General features: G+C 41.3%; 1 long non-coding RNA gene across 3 annotated transcripts; it reads right to left on the reverse strand.

The window, feature by feature from the left end:
- Positions 1-4,104: 4,104 nt before the first annotated feature.
- Positions 4,105-25,636, reverse strand: LOC114016102 (uncharacterized). 3 transcript variants are annotated; one of them, XR_008734378.1, is made up of 4 exons: positions 23,249-25,636; positions 14,156-14,318; positions 4,507-11,565; positions 4,105-4,242 (listed from the first exon to the last, which is right to left on the reverse strand). It is a non-coding gene; the product is annotated as an uncharacterized LOC114016102 (long non-coding RNA). The 3 variants fall into 3 exon arrangements; XR_008734377.1 differs by having other exon boundaries at positions 4,105-11,565; XR_008734376.1 differs by lacking the exons at positions 4,105-4,242; positions 4,507-11,565 and having other exon boundaries at positions 13,062-14,318.
- Positions 25,637-25,667: the final 31 nt, after the last annotated feature.

Raw genomic sequence — 25,667 nt, forward strand, 5'->3', positions numbered from 1 at the left:
GGCTCGGTTCTACACCAGCTGTGACTACAGACAGGGTCGACTTGTTTGGGACTCCCAGAAGTTTTCTAAAACACCTGTAAGGAGCATACACGATGCTTAATTAATACAGTACCACCTATTAAATGAATATGTATGCTTTTTTGTGAGGAATGTATTGCACAAACGTAGGTATGATCTGTATAACCCTGCACGGATGTCATAACGGCAGGCACGTTAGGCAGAGCAACCCCCACGCATCCAGCGCTGCCATAACGGAATGCCTGCTCCTTCAGGCCACACTGGTGTTCAGGAGTTTTCTTATTCCCGATTTCAGTGACAAACTGACCTCCTGCCAGGCTATCTACAGTGCTGGATACGTGGGGGATCGCTCCGCCTGACGTGCACACCGGGTTGCTCCATGGTACACGTTACACGAGCCAAGCACTTGCACGTCATCCTCAGATAGCACCACTGAAGGTCTTTACTAACTCCACGTGCTCCCCCGCGGGGTTTGCTCTCTCTCAGGGTGGGTGAGGGGGCTATTTGAGTCAGAGGTCACAATCTCCCACTGCCACAATTACTCTTGTCCTACTTTCAACTAATTTTCCGTAGACAGCAACACCTTATCAGCTTGCCTCCTCCTGCGGCCAGAGCTTCCTCACCTGGAGGCCTCTTTCTGCATAACTTCGATATCTGCATTCTTTTCATCATCTGTTCTTTGTTTCCAATCCTTCCCAAGGCTGACTCCCGTGGTTAGAAATCCTTTAATTCATCACTTTAAACAATTTTAGTGAGTCAGCTTGAACTAAACTTTGTACACAGATTTGTTTAACATACAGCTAAAGACTAAATCAGAGCTTGGTAGTTCAGGAGTTCAGACAACGGGATGGGGAGGGCATTAGCTACACCAAGCATGCCCTGCAGTGACAGAACTGTGTGTAGGCACGTGGCTGGCAGGACCTCACTTCAGCTTTTAGCACCTATAGCCTCCTTTTCTATTAAAAGGGTCTTAAAGGCAGGCCTGTCGTGGTCAAAAAGCAAGTGAGGTCCTTGGAGGAAGGGTGACTCTCTGGCCTCCAGTTGATTGGAAACATAAAGCTCAGGAGGTACTTTTGGTTTTCCTGCAGGCAGGTTTGCCCTGGCCACATGCTCCCTGTCTGTCAAGAATCATAGTCATAGAATTGTTTAGGTTGGAAAAGATCTTTGAGATTGTAAGTCCAACTATTAATCCAGCACTGCCAAGCCCATCACTAAAACATGTTCCTAAGCACCACATTTATGTGTTTTTTAAACACCACCAGGGATGGTGATTCCACCACCTCCCTGGGCAGCCTGTTCTGATAAAGGAACAAGGAGCAACCGCAGCCAGCACTTCGGCCCTGGTGGCCTCCTCCACAGCTTTGCCAGACTTCCTCCTCACCCAGCTAAGCTTTGGGGTTTTATATTACTATTTTGCTTGACACATTCAAGAGGAATAAATCTCTCATAACAAGTAGCAAACTGGAAAAAGAAAAAAAAAAAAAAAAGGAAAGCTTAAGGGGTAGACTGCAATAAGCCTGTAATAAACATATGGGGAAATGCAAAAGCTTGTAAAATGTCTCCATTATCCTCCTTTTGGATATTAAACTCATTTTACTTGAGTTATTTGGTCCAAAAAGGTCTTCCAATATTAGACAAACCCTTCAAAAAACTACTTATTCACAGGGAAAAGGTCCAGCCTTCTGTCAAATTTCATCTTTTTACACCAAAATACGTAACCTGAATCCTTTGTGCACATCATCAAGTGACATATGGTGCTTTTTGATCAAAATATGCTCTTAATGAGGGCAGAAATACTTGTTGTTTAAGCCAAAGGATTTATTTACCTTTTCAGGATGACAAAAAGAAAAGCATTGCATTTTACCTGATGTGCTGTGAACCAAGATGCCCACTTTCCAGCTACTCTGTCATTACTTTGATCAGTAACCATTCAAGAAAGCCAAAACAAGTTTTCAAAACACACTGGTATTGCATCCGTGTAGTGCATCTGCTGTAAACTACTCTTGGGCATAAAATGCTTACTTTTCAATTGATATGTGTCTTTAACAGATCTGTCAAAAGGGAATTGTGTCATGAAATTGTGGGATCACATTTTCACCTGCCCTAGACTAGTCTAGAATCCTTGAAACCACAGCGGCTCGTTCAGTTGCTATAGTTGCTCTTAAAAACAGGGGCTTAAACTGCAAGGCTTTGTCGTGAGAGCACCCGTGCGACAAACTTGAGGGTTTCCTTGCCGCTTGAGGGAGCTCAAAGGTAACGCGTGGCCATGCAGAGCACCTTGCGTTTCATAGGGGGCATAATTAAAGGCAGATCCTTTATATACACAGATAAAAGGGATAACTTTGGAAAGCAAAGGTGTCTCTAGCAAAAGCTTGTGTACGGCAGAAAAGTGTAGCCTTTTATCCTGGCTAACTAGCCCCATTATTCCAGGAAACCACTGTCATATCACCCAGTACTTTCCTAATCTCTGTGATCCATAGAAAATGGGTTTTGTTCATGCACACACTCTAGTTTCCCTCCAGGACACAAATACAGCTGTTGCAAAAGGTCAGAGTCCCCAGACTACTCTCTCACCGTCATTCTCCGAAAGAAAATGTTGAGAAACCTCAGGACACTGCTGGATCCATCGCTGGTGAGGGTGAAGGCAGAAGCCCCAGCCTGCTCTGATCATGAAGTACAGAGCCAGAGTCAACAGAACAGTGTTCTCTGTGGCTCACAGCTGCTTCCCCAAGGCTCTGCTGCTCCATTTCACAGATAATCTTAACCACAGGAACTTCAGACACATTATCTTGTGGGTCAGGGAAGAGAACCCTCACCAACAAGAAACGAACTGCACAGCCTGTTCAATAAAACGATAGGTACCAGTTCCAGGCTGTTGTACCCAGCAAAGTTCAGCTTAACAAATCTGCAGAGGGCCAGAATAGTATCACCCAACAGATGTCCCTGTAACAAGTTTTAAATGTCAGTTCAGAAGGCACAAGTAAATTACGGAGAAGTGGTAGTTAAAGCTGAAAGAGAGGTAATTGGCACACACTCAGAGGTGCTGGTTTAGTGCTTTGTTATTGCCTTATGCAGTAGTCCTTTGACTCTGTTCTTTATAATATTCTCATAACAATTTCAAATTAACCTCACATTTAACTGATATGGGCACTGACACAATGCCAGCACTCTGACAAAAGAATCCCAGTCTCCTCTAACTTTTGATCAATTTTATTGGTGAGAATATTTAAAGGAAGATCTAGAAAACCAGATTTTATTTCCTAAGTCTCAAAAAGGCTTTCTAGCCCCATAATCAAAGTGAGAGGCGAAAACATATAGCAAGTAAACATATTAAACTGCACTTTCTGATGTGGGATGCTCATATCATGGCCCGGATTCAGCTGTATATGCCGATGGGAAGAATGGAAGTGAACAGCTTTCAGAGGCTCTAGGAATATTGTCACCAAAGCTCTAGTTTGGGTGACTTCAGTTAATCAATTAACAACCACAAAAAATTCTGCAATCTTTCAAGCTGACTTGTGGATCAGGATTTCATCCTGGGTACTTTTGTGGCAGTGTTTTGTACACTAAGGACCAAAAAAATGCGCTCTGCAAAAGTATTTTTGAGAGCTTCTGACAAGCGTGGCAGATTGTCTCTGCCAAGTATGGTGACAAAGGATTCCTGGAAAAATAAATATTCAGCAAAGAATATCATCTTGACTCTCTGCAAACTTAGCAGTGAGATTTTAAGCACCAGTTTGCCACCTTCTTGTCCCATTTTAGTTTATGTAAATCTCTGTAGCACTACAGTCCAGGTGTTCCTTACTGTAAGAAACTCAGTGTGCCACTGTTCCATAAATATGTAACAAACATGAAAAGACAGTGTCTCCTCCGTATTCCTGTAAAATCAGTGAGACAAGGCTAGGTCACCACATACGACCTCAGAGGTTGAATACTGTTTAGTAATCTCTCTCTAATTTTTTTATTTAAACTAAAGAATCCTTTTCTTTAGTTTAAATATTTTAAAAATATATTTTTATTTAATTTATATAATATATATAATTAATAATTAATCTATTTAAATAGTAAATATAAATGTCTTTTCTATTTAAGTCCTTACCCAAATGAGCTGTGTTACCCTGAAAACTTCAAGACTTTGTAATGTGTTTTGCTTTTTCTTGTCCTCTCTACTGCCTGCTCTTGGGAGACCAGAGATCCATCTGAATTCACTTATTCTATGATTTTCTGAGAAATAAAGACATGACTGTTAACGTCTCACTCTGCCAATGAAGCTTTGTCATTCTTTCCTGATAGTATCAATTACATGATTGCCGCTTTCCAACACTCTATTACTATCATACAAATATATGCAAAGATGGAAGCTGTTTAAGCTAAAAGATACCTAAATCATTTTAAAATTAGTACTTTATGTTACTTTCAAGCAGGTTCCACTGAGCATAATCTATTCAATACCAAAACAGCAAATGTAATGTTGGGAGGAGTCCTCACATGGAGCACAGCCTTGGCAGGTTCCTGTACAACAAAGGGTTTCTGTGCTCTCTTTCATACATGGGGGAGTTTTCAAAAACCTGAAACACATGCAGTTTTATTATACTTAATTTCAAAGATGTCAGTGGGGTTTTCATTTTATTTTCATGGCTGTGTGCTTAAATATTTCATATTAAAAAGACTGGATTTGTACTTTATCTAGATCGGTATAACATAGGACTCTCTATAGTAAAGTAAGAAATTACTGCCACGTATCTGGAATATTTAACAGGAGAAAAAGAATATTTTTCCATTTGCTATTTCAAAATATTTGCCATGCCACCTCTTTCTTCCCAGCCACTTCCGTCTTCACCTTGGATATGACCTTGCTGTGCCTGAAACTTAATGGCTGTAATGTGCAGTGTGAGTTAAGTCTAAGATGATTCTCAAATGCATTGCAGGTGAGTGTTTATGTCACAAATAAATACAGTAGATGGCTCTTAAACTCATACTTTAGAATGTTTATTACAGATGCAATTTCTGTCTTAGCATAAATCAAAGTACTTAAAGTGCCATATGATACCAAATGCTTAGTTTAACAGCATAAAATTGAGCAAAAACTGTATACAGTACTTTATAGGTGCTATAAAATTCGTGTGCTTGTGGCCTCACCTTTTTGCATTGCCCAGATCAATCAAGTCCACTGAACACTGGATAGTAAATACTCACGTGAAACAACGATTAGCTTTCAGAGTTTAGTTCTTCTAAGTTATTACTGTCTTCAGTGAAGATGCTTCAAAATATGACAAAATTGCAAAGAAGCAGGAACCGCATTTAACATGATTAAATTTACTTCACCATCATTAGACTATTATCTATTCTTTGAAAGAAAAATCTTGTGCTTTGCCTCCAAGATGCATTAGCAACCTATTATGAAAATCTGTCACACACAGGCATGCAAACATGTGTTTTAATCACCTCATGAGGTGAGGAATGTGTTATTGTAAAGCTCTCTGTGTCCTGTATCACACATTCCCTGTCTCACTCAAATATTATTGGACTTGTGTACAATCTCCCTAAGACACGTCTGATTTCTGTAAACAGCTGGGAAAAGGCTAAGGAAGCATTTTTGCACCATAAATCTATCTGACACCAAAGATCTTGGCCTAAGGAACCTCTTGAGGTTTGAAAGGATACTCCGCCAAAGCAAACACCTCCTCCCCTCTCAGCTGAGTCAGACAACAGACCATGGCACTGAGCGTTGTGTGTTTATTGCTTTCTTTTCCAAGTGCTCTCATCAAGAAAGATTGCTCCTCTTCGTATTTCCCAAAATTACTTAAAGCCCCTAGCTGTTCCCTAAGGCAAGTGGGCACCAGGCTGTATCTCTGATAGTTGAATCTGCTCAGGTAATTACAAAAAAATACCTGCAGTGAGAGTGTAAGAGCATCATTAACGATGTGTAGCTTCTCAGCCAAACCAGTACTTACAGGAGGCTTTCTTTTAGTATTACTGTCTGGGTACTTTGACACAGCAGGATGTAAAAAAAAAAAAAAAGAAAAAAAAAGGAATTGGAGCACATTGCTGAAATACTTACTAATTTACTTTAACTTCCTGTGAACAGGCTGTCATTTGAAATAATACAATGCAGGAGACCTCTAAACCTTCACGTGCCGTTTCCTTTCTGGACCACGTTGCCCTAAGTGCTCACTTTCGACCCCTGGGGACCCGCTCCTCTTGTTGTCCACACTGCCCCTTCATAAAGAGGTGGGTGCTCAGTGCCTGCACTTCTGCAGGTGCTAATGTACCAAAGCGAGAGGCACTGACCGTGGGACTGCCTCACTGCCTGAGCCCCAGGGGCCAGCAGAAACCCCAGCAGATGCTGGTACCTGACTTCCAGCGAGGACACATGGGCCAAAGCATTGCTGAGTGGTGTAACTCTGAGTGTGGTGGCCACAGCACACATATGTAATAGCTTCTCCCTATAAAAGGATCATGGAATCACAAAACAGTTTGTGTTGGCAGGGCCCTTAAAGCCCACCTAGCTCCAGCCCCCTGCCCCGGGCAGGGCCACCTCCCCCCAGCCCAGGTTGCCCAGAGCCCCGTCCAGCCTGGCCTTGAGCCCTGCCAGGGACGGGGCACCCACAGCTGCTCTGGGCAGCCTGGGCCAGTGCCTCCCACCCCCACAGCACAGAATTTCTTCCTTTAACCTGAATTTCTTGCTACCCTCAATGTAAAAATTTCTTCCTAATATCTAGTCTCAATGTCCCCTCCTTCAGCTGAAAGCCATTCCCCTTTGTCCTGTCACTCACACCCCTGTACGCAGCCCCCCTCCAGCTTTCTTGTCAGCCCCTTCAGGCACTGGAAGCTGCTCTAAGGTGTCCCCGGAGCCTTCCCTTCTCCAGGCTGGACAACCCCAACCCTCAGCCTGTCGCACACCAGAGGGGCTTCAGCCCTCCGAGCATCTTCCTGGGCTCCTCTGGGCTCGCCCCAGCAGCTCCGTGTCCTCCTTATGCTGGGGGCAGAGCTGGACGCAGGGCTGCAGGGGGTCTCACCAGAGCAGAGCAGAGGGGAAGAATCACCAAATCACCTCCCTCTACCTGCTGGCCACGCTACTTTTAATGTAGCCCACGATGTGTTTGGCTTTCTGGGCTAAAAGCGCACATTGCCAGGTCATGTTGAGGCCTCTGGAACTATCACCTTCCCTCAGAAATCACCATTTCTGCATAGTTTTTCTGCTGTTTTCCACAAGTTCATCTGCACAGGTGTAATTTTTGAAGCCAGCCCATTTCTCAGCTGCTGGGTCTGGTTGCTTTATTGCATTGCTCTGATAGATCATTTCCCGGTTTCCCTGTGCATCCCGGTGGAGCCAGGAGTCAGCAGAGCTGTGCCATTTCAAGCAGCCTGCGGGAGGGCACTGCATGTGTACTCCATAGCTTAATTCAGCTCTCTCATCTGGTTGCTTTTCTAAACATAACCTAGAGAAATTCAAAATATTTTTCACTTTGGAACCAGCTATTATGTCTAACAAGCCTTCTAAGGGGAAAAAAAAATTATCAGAGGCTGCTCAGCACATATGTATGGGTCTAGAGCCAAATAATAAAGTGTCTAGAGCTGGGTGAGAGGGGAATTCAGAACTTTTGGCTTTTGGGCAATAGTTGAATTACTAGATAACGCTTCTGCCTCACTCAATGTACAATTTTCCCTTTGTGCCTACAAATGTTTTCCTCAGCATACACATATTCCTGTCTCTCACCACAGTAGCATCATACGTTAACAGTGCTAAGTTTTAAAAATCTCCAGGTTACTTGATTGAAATACTGAACCACAGATGCCTGAGCGACACTGAACTGAAGCATTTACTGGAGAGTTCATCATTGGAAGGACGCGTTCTCGTAACATTTTTTAAAACTCTACTGTTCCTTTCAGTGGGATGGACATGAAGCATTTTATAACAAAGACCAGCAGTTTCAGAAGGAAGCTTTGATTCTGAATCAAATGCTCAACAGTTGGTGCGACACGCTGGCCCAGCTGCCCTGGGAATGAAGGAAGTTCACACCCTTGACAAGGGCTTTGTTTCCCTCCCTCTGTCTGAAGACCAAGTGAAAGCGGTGCAAAGGCACCATCACTAGGGCTGGACTTTTCATTCTTTTGAAATGAAAGCATATAGAAACACAGAAACAGATGGGAGAAAAATCAGTTCCCACCAACTCCATTGCAGCCCTTGCAGTGTACCTTTAAGAGCTCTGTAAATACAGAACGTGCATAGTTCACCGCATAGGTATCATTCTGTTCTTAAATTGTTGTGTATTACTACCACCCAAAAATTTGGCTAACAGGCTGTCATACATTCTAAGTATCTGACAAGAACCTCCTCTTTCAAACTGCAGCATAAAGCCTCATGGTGTCCCCACCTAGCTCTGTATTTATCTCCCTTAGCTACTTGTATTCCAAAAGCAGATCTCCTGTCAAGCTCACCCCCCGGCCTGCCCCACCCCCCCCAAGGCTGAGTATTTTATGCACATCAAGCAGTTCCTCATCAGGCATTTCCTCCGCCCTCAAGTCATTGAACTTTTCTGGAGAGTTTCCAAGGCATGGGTAAGGTGGGCGGTTTTTCTTTCCTTCTCTCTCTCGGCTGCAGCCCAGACTTGAGCAGAACTTTCCAAGCAAACAGATTTTATTCAGTGGCACCATCATTCCCTGAACTTTGTGATTAATTCCTTTGCCAATACACCTGATCACCCACTTTCCTTTCCTTGCAAATGAACCTCCTCACCTTTGTGCAATTCGCTTCTTGCCATCTCTCCTAGGCCCCGAATTGAGGAACTGCTTTCCACTTTTCACCTGTATGAGTGTTTGTTTAAAACATCTCTCCCATTTCTGCTTGAGGTCCCGTTTGTCTCCGTACAACCTGCTTCAGAGCATGAGCTCTTTCCTGACAACGCCCTGATAACTATTGCCCCGCTTTACACACAGTCTTATCCAGCAATTGTTATTCCAGGAGACACCCTGCCATCAGTTTTCAGTTTTCTGATTTATGGTCACTTCCTCTTTGTTCCATTGCTCCAGCATTTACATGAATTCTTATCCTAGCTGCAGCACTTTTAGCAGGTGGCACAGCACCAGTGGATATTTCATCCACTGCAGGAATTCTCAAGATTCAGTGGTCTTGCATGATTGTCCACAAAAAGCAGCAACTAATCAAGATGACATGACGTAGTTTTACCTATTAGTTTCTAAATATATATATATATATTCTATACCCGTAGTTGACATGGTTATGTTAAATGTTCTTACTTGATTGAGACATTTCAAAATAAAACCAAGAAATGCCAAATCAGTACCATTCCAATAATTTGGAGTCATCTCCACATACCTAGCTTTATCTCTGAGAATATGAGGCTCTGCCCTGTTTCACGACCCCAAGAACGTGACACCATGGGGAAAAAAAAATATCACTAAAAGCTCTCATTTAGAAGAAAAAAAAGAGAAGGTGGGGGTTAAGCATAATGCTTTCCTCATTGGCAAAGAACTGGAAACTAGCAGTTTATCTGTCTGGAGAAGAGAGGAAAAAATTTCACAAACCAATAATCAAAAATAAAATGAGGACAAGGTATTCTGCCTAAGCATTTGTAAAGTAAGGGGCTGGAGATGGGGATGAAATGCATGATTTTCTTTTTTACTTTCCTTCAAAGAGTGAATGAAAAATTATTGTGCATAGCAAGAAAATAACTTGTAATATAATTCAGAAAATATATTGTTTCCTTTAGAAGCATCTTGCTCAACACTTGATTTCACATTTTCATTCCTTAGAGATTACAATTCTTTGCATTTTTATATCTCTGAGTTCACCACCTTGTGGTTTTGAAGTACAAACAACTTCATAAATATTATTCATAGCATCAGAAAAAAAATCAAGTAGATTCATGTTCTTCCACATAAATGACAAGTGAATAAATACAAGTTATATGGGTGACTAACTGAAATATTACACTAAAATTTCCTGCACTAGAGGCATATCATGAGTGCTGTACACAGAGATAACCAATACTGAGTAAATGTGTATTAAAGTTAACATTGTCCCTAGGCCAGAGTTTCAGTGAAAGGTCATTCTAGCTTTTTCAGTTTGGAAAATTTTACCTTGTGTTAAGACCTTTTGTTTCTTATGAGGCCTACAGGATTCCTTTCTATGGCACAGGGACAGATAGAGAGGATGATTTAGTGGCATGCATGCATCCCTTCATTGCATATACTGTATGCTTTGCATATACTGCTATCTTGTTATGTGCATGTCCATAGATGGTAAGTAAAATCTGTATATCTTTCTGTCTGAAGTTTTTAAATACTCTTGTTCTACACTGGAGACGTGAGTTCATATGCATATAACTGTCCGAAGAAGCAAACGCCACAGCCCCAAAGCCAAGCAAACACCATAGCTCCTGTACACCCGCTGGCGGAAAGTCACGGTCCCTCTCTCCCTCCTGCCTGGCTGGAGCTTGGGAACTGCCGGGCACCCAGAGCCAGGGAACATCCCCGGCACTGTCCGAGCTCGGGGCTGAGCTGGGAGGGCACACGCTCCTCACCCCGCAGCCAAGCAAGGTTTCCTTCCTTGACTTGGGCAGGGAGGAAGAACCATGCTGTACCTGTCGGCTGGTTGCAGCCTGAGTCAGAGCTACCCACAGCAAAGCACACGTGTTCTGGGCTCTGGGTGGTTCTTTTTGGAAAGGAGGAAAAGAACGACTTCTTTGAAAATAACCTTATTTGAGCATAAGCAAATGGGTGAAGCAAAGTTCTGGGATGGTTCTTATTGGAAATTATGCTATGCTTGTGTAACCTTTCACTTACAACTTTTTTTTATTTATATATTAAATTCTTCCACTAATCCTAAATTACATCCATATCTTAACCCCAGCAGTAGGGCAACACAACAAGAAACAGATCCCAGTGACCTTGGAAGGCTGCAACCTTGCTTCTCCCTGCTTCTACCAGGAACAAAATTCCCAATAATTGTAATTTCTATGTTACTGTAACTGGACATATAAACCATGATTTCACTTGAATGAGTAAGGCAAATTGCACTAAGCTGAACTGGCTGTGGACATCTCCTGCAGACTCTGTTTTGGTTACACACTGTTCAGACATTGCGGATACTCTTCCAAGCTGTAACAAGTTGTTTGCTTTTTTTAAACAGCGCACAGGGATGAAAAGAAAGCTAACCTTCAGAGAAGAGATGACACGGCACAGCCTGGATGGGAAGCTTCTGGGCACTCTTCTTGGTCCTTTGAACATCCTCAGTGGTCCCCATCGGCCTAGGAGGGAAGGCTCAGAAGGGCCTTGTACTGGCTTCACCTATCCCGAGCTGCTGGAATTCCTTCAGTCTCAGGCACTCCGTGTGTAAGTGGCTGCATGTTCCATGAGTAACAGCTTCAGCTTCCTCTCCTGCCCTGCCTGCATGCTCTGCACCTGCACAGAGCTTGGATGGGCACCAGCTCTCTGTTCAGAGAGTTCCCTCGCACATCCAGCGCCTTGCTCACACAGATCTAGCCCAGGGTCTGCATGGTAACCATTAGATGAAGTCTTAGTCTAGAAGAAATTGAAGAGAAGAAAAAAAAAAAAAAAAAGAAGTTTTCTTCTTTTATCTGGAAAGAAAATGCAAATTTTTTTTCTGGAAACTTGAGCAGTCAGTTCATGCGATATACCTACAATGAGATCCACAACCACAAAGCATTCAAATAAAATACAAGACAGTGAACTGCTGCGACACTTTTATTTCAAATATCTAACATCTAACAACAAATGCCAAGCGTACTGCTTTGTAAAATTATAGGGAATGTAAAATGGAAAGAGAAAACTGAAGTCAGGAAAGGGATCAGATAAAAATCCTGCTTTTGCGAGTGACGCCAAGTAATAACATCCCATCCTGGCCCCCACACAAGATCTGGAGTGTTTGCTTCCCTTGGCAAACTGCATGAAATCACACTCCTTCCAGCTTATAGTTACACTCCAAACAATAAGTGCTTTGGGGCAGACTTAGACTCCAAGATCTCCAATTAAATGCCCTGCTGTCCAATTTACATATAACCCGCTGGTGAACAAGGACTGACTCTTAATTTCTTTGGGGAATGCGTCCCTTGGAGTCTTTCCAAGCACTGATAACGACTGTTATTTTGGATGGCTTTTCTGTGCTGCATGGGAGTCAGGATCATATAGGTGGGTTTTTTTGCAAAAAAAAAAAAAAAAAAAGGAACATTTTGCAATGATGTTTTTGATGTCATTAGATTTCATAAGAGGTGACATTGTCCTTGGTCATTTCTCAGCCCAAAGTAGCGTGTATATACTTCCCAAAGATTACATTTTTCTCCAACAATTCAGTCCTGGACCCTGAAAGGCACCTCAGTGTGACTGCAAGTCTGAGTAAGATATTTGATTAGATTAAGATGATTTAATGAACAAACATCACAACTATTCACACTGAGCAAAAACATAGCTATGACAGTCAGGTGTCCAAAATCTGCAGCACTTCGGAGTCAAAAATCTCATTTTCTGAAGTCAGTTCACATGTACCAAAGTCACACTGCAAGCTAATCATAGTTCTTCATCTTCATATAAATTTTTGCCTAGAATCTACATTTCCAAATTTTCTCTTTCTTTAAAGGCTGCCTATTACTATGCCCAGCTCTGCTTTTCTTGCTAGGCATTGATCAAATTCTTGTCGATATATTAGTATGCTCGAACAGATCCATTAAAGTCATTAAAAGTATTACACATGCCAAAATATTTTGACTGACAAAGTGAAAAACATTTCCAGCACTCTGAGATCCCTGTCTGCGGTAAGCCTTGTGAATAACTGGCCCAAAATAAAATTACGTTGGTGGTTATTACCACTACGAGACTGCTAATTTGGTAATTACTAGGAAGCACATCAGCCTGGGCAGAGCTACAGCATAAAAAATCCCCAGCGTGAGGGGTGGGATGCAATACCAATCCCTGGGCAGCAGCAGTGCTTTAGGCAAGACATGCATGACACACAGCACTTGGGTACAGCCTGGATGCAGGTGACATGAACATTACTTACTGGCTGCTGAAAACTACTTTGCCCCACAGAAAAAGAAAGCAAAGCCAGGAACCCTGCACTCATAACAATAACCCGAGGAGGACTCTACAAAAGAGGCTCTAGCAGAAAACAGAGCCTCTGAGTTTAGGCTTCCACGCTTTCCAGACTTTGCTTTTTCATGAATGCAAATAACAGCAAAACAAAGCACTTCAATATAAGCTCTCACTCAAGTGTGACTTCTTACATGGATCTTTCATAAAGGACCCTCCTGCCTCCATCCCTAGCTGTCCCAACATCGCTGCAGCTTCTACTCCAGTTTTCCCTAGCCCTGGCTCCCATTTTACTGCACTTTCTGCTCAACAAGCAAGAACAAAATTTTATGTTTTTTTATTCTGACACGTGAAAGAGCAATGCTGCTCTCAGTACACTCCCAGCCTTTATTCCCTGGGAATACTTCCCACAGCCAGCCTCACACCCTGTGTCCTCCATAGGAAAGGTAATTTTCCTACAAAACTGAAAGGCTGGGATTTTCAGGGGGATTGTCATGGACGTTACACCCAGCAGATAACATTTTGATAGTGGCTGTGGAAGGCGTCCAGCAGTGCCTTGTAGCCCAGCAACCTGTCCCCAACAGCAAGTGCTTCACAGGAAATGGAAAAGAAACACAGCAATTTTAACAATGCTTTCACAGGTCCCACGGGACTTGGAAGAACTGGTGGATGAATCACTGCTCATAACACATCTTCAAGGAAGTCAACAGAAAAATAAACGGACTCCAAATGTCATAATTGGCTCTCCAGGGGCTAACGGGGACCTTTCGCTGAAGTCTCCAACACGTTTCAGCCTCCAACCATACCACCCCAAGCTTGATGTACGCAGCAACTGGCATAGTCAGAGTTTGGGCAGGGGCTCTGTAAGAAAAGAAACAGCGCCCGGCAGTAAACAGACAACCATGCTGATGCAACACAATGTGTTGAATCTGTAAGAATATCTGTGTGCTGTTGCAATGCTTGCCTCACTTATGTGTGCATTTACCCAGTACTCAGCAAATAGATTTAGCAACCAGGCATTGTTAGACTAAGATATGCTCCTCCTTCAAGATTTATTTTGTATTCTTACTATTAACATCTGCCACAGCAATCTTTTGTCTTAGGACAAGCCACGGAGCTCAACAATGGTTCATCAGAAGTCCAGCTCTCAAACAGCAGCTCACTCCTAGGGCTTGTCAGATGCTCCTGTGCTCTTATCTGAGGCGCTGCTGGTTGTTCTCATCATCTCTCAGCTAAGGGATAAGCAAGAAAAAACAGGGGTAAAACCAAAGAGTTAAGGACTGCAATTCCTTTCCTGATCAACACCTGCAAAGCTGCTTCAGACCCTGGATGTATGCTGGCTTCATAAACAGAACTTTGTTTTAGTCTGAGAAAATTCTACCACAGCCTGCTTCAGAAAAATGCAAAAACATCCAACATCTTTTTCAAGTCTCTGTTTTTATTTAATAAAACAGGTTGATTGGGGAAACCTGAATTGCTTAAAGCATCAGCAAGACTGTCCAAAATTCATGCTCCCTCTTCACTTTGCTGGCAGAGGGAAACACAGCAAAAATAACTGAAGGGAAAACAATTTGTTTCCCTAATATTTCAAAAACTAGTGGAAAGTATTATCAGCTAATATTGAAGATGGATTCTAAATATCTCGACAGGTTAGATTGTACCTTTGTTTTCACTGCTTTGCATTCCCTTCTCAAGCTCTCTGATGACCCCATGGTTGAAAGTGGGCTTTTAGAACAGGACATTGTCACACAAAATCCTCACATCACAAACCTCATGAACAAAGCAGGGAGGAATCGTATTGGCAGGTATAATTGTACAGTGTCTAACAAAGAATATAAACAGCCATGGCTGCCTACAGACTTGACAGTACCTGTAGTATCTGGTATATCCATATATATATGTTTACAAACATGCACAAACACCCATATGCAGATCACGCCAGAATCACACAAACTGTGGGCCAAGGTCAGGTGCTGTATCATGAGTGAAGGTTTTTATAACTTTTAACTTGACAAAACCATGGCTTTTCCTGTGTTAAACAGTAAACTTTATTCTCAGGAGAGTCAGTCAGTGAGAGATTGACTACATGACTTCTCCAGGTGCATTCCCATCCCAATGGCTGTGATTCTTGGCATTGATCTTCCACCATTTCTTTTTTTTTTTATATATATATATATAAGAGCAGATTTCTGTTACCTTCTGTAGCTTATGTAAACTTTAATTTCAGTGATGTCATTTCATGATATGGTATTCTATTTTCAGGTACCTTTGTTATTTGTATAAGAAAATGTTTTCTACAACTTACCATGAGCAGTTAGACCATTCCTGCCAAAAATCTGTTTGAGTTAAGAGCAGGTGCTTGTGACTTTTTCAGTGGGATTGCCAAGCATTTCCTCGTTCAATCAATAAGCTGCCTTCATAAGGGAAATATTAATATCAAAACCCCTTCCATGTTAAGAAATGAGTTTTTATGCCTAAGTCAAATTTGCTCTGCTCCTTCTAAAATTCTGCATTCACTACAAATATGCAGAGTTGCTTATTAGCATCCAGAAGGCTAAAAAAAAAAAAAAAATCATTAAAGGTAAATACCTAAATCATAACACCTCTATAATCTCAGCAAAAACTAACCTATTCCAGTAGATCTTGTTTCTCTTTATAATTTCAAGGTTGCATACAGAAAAATATTTTTTGTCTACACCAAAGTTAGTAAGGGCACCTAGTTTGTAACGTCACTTGTGAAAACTGGCTAGAGGTGTTTACTTCCACCTTTGTATGTAGTGTGTTTCTTTGTGCCTTTTTGTTCCTAATTCCTCAGTTATGGTAAAACACATGCAGGTTTGAGAATCCACCCTGCCACTACAACCAGGCCCCTGAGCAGTGCCAGCATTCACAAGGCACTTGCACAACTGAGCCTTTGGGTTTTTTTTATCCAGGTCACACACTTCACCGATTTAATACTACAAAACCACATAATTACACTGGACTCCACCTAGAAGGCTGAATGAAAGCTCTGCATGAGCAATATGAGGTTAAATCTGTAGTCTTCTGCACTGACAAATGTTCAGAGTGCAAAATAGGGATTGCATTTATGCCCATGAGGAAAACATGGGTTAAAAGTACCGTCCTCCCTGCTTTTGCTGTCTCCAGTGATGCATTACCAAGCAAAACTACATCACTCTTGCAAGTGCTTTATAAAATCCCCTGCCTTCTCCTCTGTCCATTAACGCATTTTGCCTTGCCCATGCTTTATCTGTGCAAACTTGCAATCTGCACAGGGTCAAGCACCGACTGCTGAAAATGCTCAGCTGCTATGAAAGTACTTTATTTTCTCCATCTCCGTCTGCAGTTTGTGCATTATGGCAAAGTTATAACAGTTAAAAATATATGTTTAACCTTCTGAAGAAAGCCTCTAGCCTATGGTGTAGCAGAACACACAGAATCCAGAGCAATAAAAGCACTTGTATTCAGCTTCTCAATTTAAATCATGACTGTGCTACATCAAGTTACTTTGGAAAACACTTTCACTTTAACTCAGGACAGTACAAAAGACCAGTTATTAAAATTAAAATTGATCTAGTATCATATAGAAGCCAATATATAGCAGACTTCTTGAACCTGATCTCATTTCCCAAAAACATGAGGAAAAATCCAAGAACTATACTATCAGCAGTGGTTTTATTCAAAGTGAGCATTAGCAGTATTTAACCAAGCTTTCATTAGAAATTAGACTGGAAGATGCTGCTGAGAGAAACCTGCCGTTAAAAATGAGTGCACCTGCGTCATAAGCAGTGACCTATGAATGCATTAAGAAAGCCTATCTTAGCCTTGCTGTTGTGAGATTTCATTGTGTCCTTAAAATGTTACCACTAGAATATATGTGGTTTTAATACAGATAACAGTTATTGTAGAGGCTCACGGAACCAGAGGCCAGTAGTGCAGTGGTGGGGACAAGCCATAGGTTTTCCCAGGGGAAGGAAAAGGACCCAGTGGCAACAGGAGCATTTCCCATTATTGTGCTTTAAATATGCTCAGCATTCACCCCCCTGCTATTGTTTTTCACATTTGCATTTGGAAGCAAGGTCAGCCAGGACTATTTTTAAAAAGTCAAAACAAAATGTCAATATAGGTTTGAGCTATCTGCATAGGAAACTTCAATAATCATCATATCTTACACAGAAAAAAAAAAGTAAAATTTCTCCTTTTTCCTTCATGCAGTAATTTCCCTTAAATCTAGATTTTTTTGGACAAGACCATGACTGGAATACTACCCCCAGTTAAGAAGTCTTTCAAAAGGAAAGGGTGGATGTGATCAGGGATTCAGGAAGGAAATCTTAGCCGCAATATTCACAGCAATACTTCAATCATGTGTTACACCTCTGTCAATACATACATTTTTTTGCTTCAAATACATCTAGCAATATGTTTCATTTGTGAACATATTACAGATCTGAAACCCAGTGCTGCCTAATAGAAGATTATAGCATCAAGTTTTTAAACTGCCAGTAAATAATTTCATCCGAGACGTTGATACAAATATTTCAGCTCGTTATAACAATGCCTAAACCACTGATATCGGGAAGAATAAAATTCCACAACTGTAAATGTAGGATTTTTCCTTTAAAAAAAATTAGCCAAACCATCCTGAACATAGTTTTATATTGTAACCCAAGCTCCACATCTCCTTCTAACCTTGATTCAGTACAGACAGTCTGACATTAAAAAGCAACTCCCCCAAAAGAGGAAAATGGCATACAGTTTTGTTTGATGCATCACATACAACTTCCGATCAGAACTTGCCCTATCCCAGGCTTTCATTGCTAATGTATTAGTGTCAACAGGAGAACCAGAGATCTTCCAACAGAAAATGTCAAATTTGCATCTGTAAAATAGAAAATATTAATCTGGGTTCTGCCATAAATTGCATTTTCTTAAATACTGGGGAGGGTATCAAACCAAATCCCTGACATTTCAGTTTCATTTAGCGAAAAGGCAGAACAATTTCCCAGATCACATTGTCCCTGTCAGAAGAAGCTTAGCTAATGAGTTAGATGTTTTTTTCTGGTGATAACAGTGCTGGAAAGGCTGGTCACCAGGTAAACAATATTATGTTCTACAAATTGCAGGAGAAAGCTGGTGAGTGCTCAGTGCCTTTATGTGTGGATCTAGATATGAAAAAACCCAAACCCAACAACAACCAAACAAAAAAACTCGGGTCTGTGGTTTGTGCTGGAGCTGCACATAAATATCTCCTGATCCGTACTAATATGCCAGTCAGTTCCACCGAAACTGATTTAATATCACATTCCCCATTATTAAAACATCAGTAAAAATCCGTAACATTCTTAGGTCTTGCTCTATCAACCTGCTGATGTGTAAAAGTTGAGACCAGGGTGTAAATTTAAAAAAAAAAATAATCTGATAAAACATATTGAATGTTTGAATATACCAAAGGCTTATTTTCCCAGACCAAAACTACTGTTTAGACTATACATGACACTAAACGTTTCCCATTTTCATTTGCTCTGTTTCTTATAGAAACTTTTAACATAAAAGAAAACCACCAAATGGTAATGCCCATTTATGCCAGCATTTTTGACCAAATGCATAAAATCCATTTTTACGATGTCATAAAGCCCTTTTTTACAATGGCATGTAGTGAGAGCTGATGGCACAAGTGGTGAGTTCACCAGCCCCACCCACCCCTTGTAGCACGATGCAGTTGTGCAGCATTCAGCTTGTGGCAGTGGAGGTTTGCCAGATTACACAAATTCACTTAGATTTAATGGCAATGAAAGTTGAAGAACTTTCTCCTTGTAGTCTCTCCAACTGGAATTAATGTCACTGAAAATTACTGTTTAGTGCTCCTCTACTGTTCTTCACAAACTGTTTTTTCCTTGAGCTTTGAACGGCTGAAAGTCTTTTAGTCAGTCATTACAGGATCAAAGCCACCGCTGAGATCATAGCTTTCGGTTGTCACTTGGATTTTTTTCAGTATAAACAGTTTTTCAGTGACTATAATGCTCATGAGAAGTACCACGTTGGCCACACTAAAGTCTGTGCTTTGTAAGCAATGTTATTTCTCCATTTTTCCTTTAATCCTTTAACCTAACAGAGAGATTTTCATTTTGACTCCACCATCATCCTGCTGATTAAGCCCTCTACACAAGATGAAGAAATAAACGCAATAGTTCTTATTCATTTACGTGAGGAAACAAGTACGTATTTGTCAAAACAGTATGACTAAGCAAGAAAAAAAAATCGTTTTCTCAGAAGTTCTGGGAACATACGGTGATGCAGAAAAGGAAGAAGAAGGAATTCTTCCTAATCAGAACTGAGAAAATGAGATTATCATGACATGGAGCAATGATAAGAAAACTGTCATTGACCAATGAGAGACATGCTGAGAAAACAAACCATCCGTTGGTATATAAAGGAGATAATAAATATATGAATTACTTAAAGAACTGGAGACAGTTGCTCTATCAATTTTAGTCCATATTCATCTAATGCTCAGGGTAAAAACCTAACTCCAGTTTGTTAAGGCACATAAGTAATATCTGCAATAACCAAATATGAACCTCACAATGGGGGAGTGGGAATCATAATATGGATTTTGATTTGTTCTCTGAGGTAGTTTAGAAGCTACGGTAAAGTAACCTGCCTTTGTTGCTATCAAGGTGGTCAGTCTGCCTTGGGACTGTGTCATCTGGTGTTACAGGAAACCCTGCAGAAGGCTAAAATCAGTGACCTGCAATTTGTTACCATACTGACTTATCAGTGTAAGCTGCAAACTGGGTAATATATCTACTAACATAAAAACAGATTATAATATTTAACTTCGAGCAAATCTTAAGAAAAAGCAAGTACAAAATTCAGTAGGTGAAGATAAAATGCCACACATAAATCAATTTAATCTCTGAACTGTCTCCCTGCGACAAAACTTTGTCTTACCAAAGAATTAACAATAAATTCTACCTATTTTCCAGCCTAAATAACATCCCTAGCTAATAAAGAAAACCCTTCAATAAGGAATACTTTTTGAGTGTGTATCATCTTTTGTCTGAGAGGTGTCATAAATTGGGGGGGGGGGGGGGGGGGGAGCAGAAAAAAATATCAGGATCATCTTTTAGGTCTGTCTGCTCAGAATGGTCTGTTCAGCAGTGACAGCGTGGGACTGGCCCTAGCTGTGCTTCTACCAGTGTTTTCCCTGTTATGGCTTTCAATCATAGGAGCCAGGGACCTTAGAGCTCAGCATCCATGGCCCCTGGGGAGAGCAGAACCTTGGAAACAGTCTCTGCAAAGGACAGAGAGAACAGCGGTCACAAAAGAGAGGGTAAATGAGAGGACACAGTGAGCAAGCCATGGAAAATGTTTCCTCTCAATTGTTGCTTCTGATGGATCCTTTCAAACATGTCACCTTGCAAGGAAGATAGTTTGTGATACAATGTTGTGGAATTTATATAAGAATTCACTCATTTGTCCTCACCTTACTTAAAGCACTAACTGAGCCGTCCTTCCCTTAGTGTGCAAATATTTAATGCCTTGTTTAAACATTGTGCAACTAAACACTTCAAAAATTATTGTTCTGTTGCAATAGTTATTTAACAGTGACATACACTGAATCTTTATGAAACCAGTATCCAAAAAAAAAAAAGCTGGTATTTCAAGGGGATTTCTATTGCTATCAGCTTGAGTAAACTTTACCCTCAAACAAGTTAAGATGGTTTATGTGGGTTGAGGGGTGATGACTTAGATCCACGTGGGATGCAATTAATATAAACAGTGCTTTAGAGGCTTCATTTTAGACCCCATCTTTTGGAGATCTGGAGCGCTGTCCAAACACCTCTGGAGAGTCAGCATGGCTGTAAGAGCTGTACAAAGGAAGGGAAGACTCTAATAGGGTTACTCCTGTACTGACCCAAATAACTTGCATTTAAGTGATGGCTTTCAAGTCCTTTCACTGTTCTCCATTTCCTCCATCCCATAAGTTTAACAGGAGACCACGTCAAAGGCCTTGAAGGTAATTCACCTCACAGTGAATATTTATTGGCTTCAACTGCTTTCTCTCTTTTGTTTATTTTTCTGTTAGTTCCTTATGGAACTATTACAGCTAAACAGCAGACTTCCCCATAGGCCAACTGACACATAGGATACACAGGTTTTTAGAAAACTCACCTACTGTACACTCACTCAAAATGTTAAGAGACTTCATTTTGGCTTTAATGTAGCCTGCTCTTTTGTAAAAATGCATCATACCATGCATTTTGAGTACTAACACCTGCAGGAAACACAGTCTGTGTTGGGTCACATCTATAAAATCCATTGGGAAAATTCTGTCACCTAAATGTGCAAGAACAGCATCTGTTGCCACTGGTGCTGAACATATAAGTTTGCCTTTTAAAAAGAACCCTGTCCATAACCAGAAAGATTTAAGAGTAGCCAGAAGCTTTCAAAACCAAATTTCCCTGAAAAAAAGCGAGCCACACTAAAACAACATACATATTTTTATGCCTATGCTTAATGGCAGGCAAGGTCAGCCCAGCAATGCATTAAAAGATCACCTATCCAAAGCTTGATTTATCCAGCAAAAAAATTTGGAGACCAATTACACAGAAAATAAACTCTTGTGAGTAATTATCTGGAATAAAATCAAGCCATAATTATTGATAGCAGGGGGGAAAAGCCATAAACAATTCACTTAAAATCAAGTAACACAGCTTGTTTTTAACTGCAGCAAGATGCTGAGGTTAGAACGGGAAAAGTTGCAAAACAATGTAAACTGAAGTTTGTCCAAATTCATTGTATTATATTACAGTCATCTGTTAGTGATTATGAGCCAGTGAGGTCTGCTGTATACAAAGGATATAGAAATAGTCTTCAAATATAAAACAAATTAGGAATAACTGGCCTCTAAGCAAGCATTTGAAGTATGAAAAAAGATGGTAAGAAAATGAAAAGATCAGAATGCTGTTTAGACCAGCTGCCTGAAACAACCCTCATTTCCATCTCTAAAGGGTCCAAGTCAGATGTGACGTTAGTGTGATGCAAACTGCCACACAGTCTTAAAGTTGGGAAATTTGCCATAAAGTACAATTTGCTAAAGTAGAACAGAGAAGGGAAGAGTGAGAGAGGTTTATTAACACGTAACTTACATCACCACCATCTTCTTTGAATCTGGACCAAGTTAACTAGGATCAGAGGTAGACAGATACAGAAGGACGAAACCTACATGCACCACACTCAAACTAACTAGAATATATACAACACACTCAAGCTAGATCACTCACTGTTGTTCATTTTGTTCAGATGTTACATGCTGTAGAGTTTTGGTTTTACTATCACTAGAAAGTCTGAAGCAAATAAGCAGAGCCTATCTTGAAGCCCAGCTGTTAGAGGATGCACTTTTAAGGGCCCCATAAAATCAGGGCTTAAAAGAAATACATTTTCTAAATGCTGTGGAAGCAGCAAATGCCTGTGTTTGAACGTATTTGAGAACATCCCCGCAGCCCTGACCTGGACCAGTTCAGCATTTGAGCTTTTACTTTCCCCAAGTCAAAATGCTTTGTAAATTCAGAGTCATGTTTGATCAACAGCAAATTACAGCAACATAATCTCTGCAGCAATTTAGGAAATCTCCATGGAATGGTCCCTGCTTTGTGATACAGGTTCTCTGCCCTTGCCGTACTGACCCTTGGGGTCTTGCCTACTCACAGCCTCTTTGTTGCACTTGGGAGGAAGGAAACAACCGTATCACTCACAGCAATGCTGACCGAGAAAGCAGGAAAAGGAGGAGAACATAAGAGGGAAAAGGAAGTACATAGAAAGTCAAGGATAGGGTCGGAGCCTCACAGCTCAGTACCGAGGCATCAGGGGATTACAGGCTTTTCCAGCACAAGTGACAAAGATCCAGATTTATCTCTTTTACCAGCTTTTACCTCTTTTTAAGCACTTACCTCTCAACTAAGCTGCTGAACGCCCACAAAACCTAAGGTACCCAAACAGTAAGCGTGAAAGCTCTGTGCAGGGTAGTTTTACCTTCTCTCCTTGAACAGGGATAGCTGCAGCACATGAGTAACACTAATGCCATGAGTTGGAGAAGCCGGCCCCTAGCCTCCTCCCTCCCCACCCTCTGTTACACAGCCTGCACCAAAGCTTTTCTCACCAGCAATCCCTGCTTCATCTTGCTGCTTGCCCTTCCACAGCCTGCGCTTCCTCCACTCCCATCATGTCCTCAGCCACTCGTTCTACCTCCAGAGTGCTGCTGTGAGAAATGAAGTGCGTGCAGCAAACTGATAGCATCAGGAAACAATTGGCACTGCTCAGACCCCTCCAGTGTCAGCTAAGGGGAATCATGCTTTGTATTTCATTTGAAAAGTAACACTGGAGCTGTCATCACGGTAAGGGTAAATGAGGAAAGACTGGATCTTGGTTTCTTCCAGCTAAACAGAAAATACTGCAGACAAACATGGCAAGTGTCCCAGTAAGGAAAAAATTAGCCTGCTCCCTCTGCAAAAATGTATAAACACTTTCCCCTTTAAAATATATGAAAAATGCCATTACCCTCTAATAAGCAGCTGTGTGACTGCAGATATGATGTTAAGTAAAGCAGTGCATTGTAAAACTAGGAGAGATGTCAAATTAATCTCAAGTTAACCTTTCTGTATAGAATATAACCCAGGTGCAGAGGAGCAGCTTGGTCTCTAAATTAGATAAAAGAAACTTAATTTGCTGCATAAGTTATTGACAGTTTCAATTAAAACTGAAGTAAAAAAAAAAGCAAACTGCATAGCTGCACACTTTCTCTTGGATGCTGAACTTACTGAAATTGAATTTACTAAAACTTTACCATCTTCTAGTATGAATGGTATCTACCATCTTCTAGTATGAATGAGAACAAACTTTTATTTTTTTCCTAATACAAGTCCTGGATGAAACTGCCACACAAGTTACACAGACTCTCTGAGGATGAAGACAGAAAGCTAAATAACATCAAAAGAAGGGATGGGAAAAGAACATGTTTGTACTTCTGTCTGGAACAAAACATAGTGTATCACAGGAAAACAATCATTAGACTAGGGTAGGAGTACAGTCACAAAAAAATATATAAAAATTAAATAGTGTTCAGAGCCTTGCCTGTGCCTGACATGGGCTTATGGGGAAACTGCGGAACAGAAATCTACTGAAAGTTTACTAACAACCCAGAAAGTACCTCTGCCGTCTCAGGAAATCAGGGAGCTGTACATGGCGGGAAGCTGTGAGAGCACTCCTGAGAAGCATCACTTATTCTTGCCTTGTTCTCATAGTCTTTGCAAAGCAAAGGCACTGTCAAAGGATACTGGGCTAGATGAGCTCTTGGCTTGACCCAATACGGCTGTCTTTGTCTTACATTTTCACTCAAAACACGGCCCATTTCTCTTGAGGTACTTCAGTATTTGTAATAAAGAATTTGTTAACAAGCAACATAAAGGAATAAAGCAAGCTGCAGAAGGGACAAAACAGAAACCGCACAGAGTTTCTGGGAAGGAAAGGAAAAAAGAAAAGAACTACATTTGCATCGGCTACCCCAATGGAAAGAAAGAAAACAGCACACCACAGAACGTGAAGATACAAACTATTATTTATTGAAAATATTTCAGGTAGGAAAATCATAATCACCAACAGAGTCAGGGCAATTAAATGCATTGGGTAGCACAGAAAACAGCGTAGTAAAGAATGTTACTATGCCTTTTTCGTAATAATTCTTTCCCTCACTTAGGAAAGCATCAAAGATACTGAATTTCAAGCTCTATGAAAAAGCGTTACAGTAATAAAGGTAACCTAATGCTCCATGAGAGACAGTTTGAGTCTCTAACTGGAGTTCTGATTTACCTCTCTCCCAGCCCAGAAGCGTGCCCCAAAACACATGCAGAAGTGTAAAAACAGATCCCCAGCTGCGCATACTAATACCCATCTGCTCGAATGGTAATGGAGTAGGTCATTAAAAAAACCAATGCTTTAACCCAGGAAACATTGCTGCCTTTTATGTTGTACCACATTCAGTCTCTCCGAAAGAGATGCTTCCAGGAGCAGCAAGGCAGCAAGCCCATTTCTGTTCTAAAAATCACCTTAAGGGAATCAGGCTACCGGGCTGCTGTCTGGGTTCATTTTCTTCACCGTATGAGAGATGTGACCATACCGGTCCCAAAAAACTTGACTTTGTGAGACTTACTGAATGGAGGGATGCTTCCTTCTGCTTTTCATGCATCGTTTTTGGAATATTTCAGCTGCATCTCAGGGAAAGCATGTCTCTCTCTAAGCAGGTCTTTAGTTGTGGGAGGTGTTGAGTTGTCAAAACGCTAAGCAGATAATTAGGGGTTTTCCCACATAATTACCTGTATCTGTGCTGATATGTGGTGTTGAGATGGTACATCTCCCTCGGAGCAGCCGTCTCACCTCACACGGCACCTCTCCTGGCTGAGGGGGCCGGGGGTTGTCTGAGGGGAGCCGGGGGGCCTGAGGCTCCCCTCAGACAACCCCCGGCCCCCCTCAGACAACCCCCCCGGTCCCTCTCAAGCCCCCAGCCAGGCTGCAGCAGGTGGGAG

The sequence above is a fragment of the Falco cherrug genome, chromosome 11, assembly GCF_023634085.1.
Source record: "Falco cherrug isolate bFalChe1 chromosome 11, bFalChe1.pri, whole genome shotgun sequence".
Lineage (NCBI taxonomy): Eukaryota > Metazoa > Chordata > Aves > Falconiformes > Falconidae > Falco > Falco cherrug.